Below are 4144 nucleotides of genomic sequence, written 5' to 3'. Positions count from 1 at the left end.
ATTTAATAAATAACTACCATTTATCAATGAGTAGCCTAATATGCGATATTAAATTAAAAATCTTTTGATTAATTGAGTTATTTGACAGGTGATTATTTAACATTAAAAAAAGGAATAAATATCACCCGTTCATTCCTAATTTGTTACATATATGTACTATGATGAATGATTCTCTTTATTAGTAATCCACACTTAAGTTATTTTAGTCATACGCTGTTTAAAGAATTAAAAAAAAAAAACTCTTTTTCTTGCGCAGTTCTGTGCAAGAAAAAATTAACTTTTCGTTTATTTAATGTAATTTTTATATATATATATTTTTTTTTAATTGGATTAAAATATTTCTAAAAGATATTCCTTTCAGCACGCCGGAAGGCGGAGGTAGATTTTACCTGGGCAAAGTAGAGGTAGGCGAACTCGGATTGTAAGAGCTCGTATCAACATTATTTTCCATGTTTTACGGACACTACTTTTTCTCATTACAAACTATTGCTAAATTTATCAAGACTTCCTTATGATTTTTCCGGAACTACTTGACAAAACACCTCTTTCAGGATTAACGGGAGATTCTAGGTTTGTTTCTTTGTATTGATAAAAAAGACAATATTTTCAGAAAGTTTTATTTAAAAACACGTATAAATGTAACAAAAATGATGTTACAATCATGATGATTTGAAAGTACAAAGGCATAATACATTACCCACATTAAATATTGTCACTTGCAAAAATTAAAATATACACAATACAACGTCACGGCAGTATAAATTCACTCAATACGACAATGGTTTCATATGTAAACAAGTTTCACATATTCAGCATACGGAAAGCCTCTTCTTACAATTCCAACAATATTTTGGTCATCCCTTGCCCTAAGGGTTGGTCATATAAAAAATCGTTTCAAACATAATTTTTAGGTAATATTTAGAGGACTAAGGAGTACTTTAAACGATTCAATCCTGCGCCTTTTAAGGGATCTATGATTTTTTTTGGTCTTTGAAACTCCATTTTTTTCACTCCTTGGTCCTTATCCAAAGAATAGCACGAACTTTAAGCGAATTCGATATTTTACTTAATAAGAAAGATATAGTGATATTTTGTTTTTATATTGCTTTGGTTTTGTTTTGGTCAAAACAAAACAACATTGATATGATATGACTAACCCTTATCGTAAGGGTTGGTCATATCAAAAATTATTTCACACAAAAGTTTTAGGTAATGTTTAGAGGACTAACAATTAGTTAAAACCGATTCGATACTGTGCCTATTAAGAGAGGTATGATGTTTTTGTCTTTGAAACCCCATTTTTCCACGCCCTGGACCAATGGTTGGCGTTATCTTACGTAAGTCTTAGGCCCTTATCAAAAAAATAGTAGGAACGAATTCGATGTTTTACTTAATAAAAAAGTTATAGCGATATTTTTTTTTTCGAAAAAGCCCCCATATTTCCACCCCTATTGTCCGATTTTGCCCATTAACGAACTCAAACGAGATTTTGAGTCGTTATATTTTATGTATCAATTTGAAAGTGATTGGCGCAAAATTACGGAAGTTATCACGTCCACAAGAAAGTGAAATTCCCGTCTTGTGGACGGGAAGTCTCCACCTTGAGACTTCCCGTTCACTCCGTACAGCTCGCGCATAAATGGCCAATGTTAGGAAAAGAAAGCGGTAGACTATACCAAACAATATCAATAAACGTTTTATCTAGAGTTCTGAAGGTTTATCAGAAAACTGCAGTAAAATTTTCCAACTATCGTCTTTTTCAACATATCCTCATATATGTCACTGAATACAAATTAGTTGATCAGAAAAGCGATAATTCTTAAAAATATGCTGTAAAAAAATTATTTTCAGTTATTTCGCAAATAGTTTGGAAGGTTGAATGATTAATTACTGACAGAAAATTTATTTAAAAAAAAGAGGAACGAGGAAAAAGAGGGTAACGATAAGTTAACTTTTGAACATAAAAACGGCATCATTATTATTATTATTATTATTAATATTATAGCAAATGTTAATATATTTTAAAAATGGTGGCGTATTAAAAAAAATAGGTAGTAGCTACAATACAGTTTTGGGTTCGTGACAATTGCCAGTGTTTGATTTAATAGTCATATTGCGTGTGGTAAATATTTTAAATGAAATCCAATAACTATAAAAATAAATTTCTAAATTTTGAATTTTTTTAAAAATCTTTTTCTCTTAGACTCTGGGATCATTTGAACAATTTTCTAGAAGATAATTCATGATAGATATTATGACCTCAAATTTATAAATAATTTTTTTTTAATCAAACTAATGTATTTGATGTGTAATAAAATATTAGAGAAAATAAATTTAAAAAAATGAAGAATAAGTATAAAAAAAATAACTCGCTGAGGACAGGATTCGAACCTGCGCGGGTAGAACCCATTGGATTTCAAGTCCAACTCCTTAACCACTCGGACACCTCAGCTATGATAAAAACGATATATTTACAACAATTGAAGGTAATTCATAACAAAAATGTATTAAAGTTTATTTATATTCAGTCATTTTTAAACATTATTATATAAACTGGTATTATTAATTTAATTATATGTAATATATAATTTCATATTGCTCCCTTTTACAGAATTATATAAAATAAAAAAATATTATTTTAAATATCCAAATGAAAATATACTCTACATATAAATAACAATAATTTATAATTAATTTATTTTAAAGATTTATAAATATTTAAGTTTCAAATTCCACATTACAAAATTTGCATATTTATTTGTGAGGAAAAGAAAGTTAATTTTTTTAAGCTAAAACAAGTTAGTGATTATGAAGTGGATTGTTACGAAATGATTCTGCAATCTTGATATAAAAAAAAACATTTATACAAACAAAGAAATACATTTTTACACACTTAAAACATTATGAAATACACGTAACAAATATATATAACAGATACAATAACTACATATTAAATTAACAGACAAGATTGAAATTTAATGTATATTTTGACGACATTCTTAATTCGTGACTGAAAACAAATAAAAACGTTCTTTCACAGTCGTTTAAACAAAAAAAAAACAAAAAAAACACACACACTGAACATGCGACTTTGGTTTTTTATTCCTTGTACGAAGTAAAGGAAGTATTGTGACGGAAATCTCCATTTTGACCATCCCTGAATCCATTTTGACTAGTTTCAGCGTGACGTCTGTACTAGTTTTCATCTTCCCTTTTGATTGCAATCGATTGAACCATAAATAATAATTCAATAATAGCAATAAAAAAAAATATATAATAGCAAATCGGAAGTTACTAAAATAGAATTTTATGCACTTTTAAAACTGTGCATATGTAACTTAACAGGCGTACGAGAAAGTCATGTGGAGTCCACATCAGATCTGGTGAAATAATCTGATTGTTTAATATTAATTGAAAATTATAATTTAGAATCCCATTATTTTTATTTATGCATTTGTTTCCCTCTACTTGATAATAAATATCGCTATAAAATTTACTTATCTTCTTCTGTTTCGTTTTTTTTCCATTTTTTTGACGATTCCATCATAATAATTTTAAAACATTTTAAAAACAAAGTATTAGATACGTATAAGACTTACATTTATTTAAAGAGTAATAAAGGAACTTATACTCTAACCTAATATTTCAAGTAAGTGTTTTGAATTAATAAATGTATAAATATTTGATGTTAATAAAAACTGTCCACTTTTGTTAAAGAATCAAAGGACTTATCATCCTCTAAGTCAGCATTTCTCAGCATGAAAGTTGCGACTCCCACGGTGGCCGCGGTGATATGAAAGAATAGTCGCGAAATTAGCCTATAACTTAACATGTAAACAATAATGAAATCATTTTTTGAGAAAAAAAATTATTTATTATAAAAATTTTACTTACATTTATAAAAACACATTTAAAGAAAATAAATTAACGATACGGGTGCAACTGTTTTTCATTTAAAAGTCTCTCCATACATGGATTTATGTACTTTTTTTTTGTGTATTTCTCAAACAAAAGGAAATTTTTTTCAATTAATAAAAGATGATTCCTATATTTAACTTTTAGCTCAACCAGAGACGAAAAAATCATTTTCACGGGGGTATGACCCGGCGAAAGGGATTAATTTTTTAACGCTTCTGTGACAAAA

At 28.0% G+C, this 4144-nt stretch overlaps 1 non-coding gene across 1 annotated transcript; it reads right to left on the bottom strand.

The window, feature by feature from the left end:
- Positions 1-2370: 2370 nt before the first annotated feature.
- TRNAS-UGA (transfer RNA serine (anticodon UGA)) lies at positions 2371-2452 on the bottom strand. The gene has a single exon. It is a non-coding gene; the product is annotated as a tRNA-Ser (tRNA).
- Positions 2453-4144: the final 1692 nt, after the last annotated feature.

The sequence above is a fragment of the Lycorma delicatula genome, chromosome 8 (assembly GCF_047948215.1).
Source record: "Lycorma delicatula isolate Av1 chromosome 8, ASM4794821v1, whole genome shotgun sequence".
NCBI lineage: Eukaryota > Metazoa > Arthropoda > Insecta > Hemiptera > Fulgoridae > Lycorma > Lycorma delicatula.
Note: the sequence above shows the minus strand (reverse complement) of the source record. Positions and strands in the feature narration are given on the sequence as shown.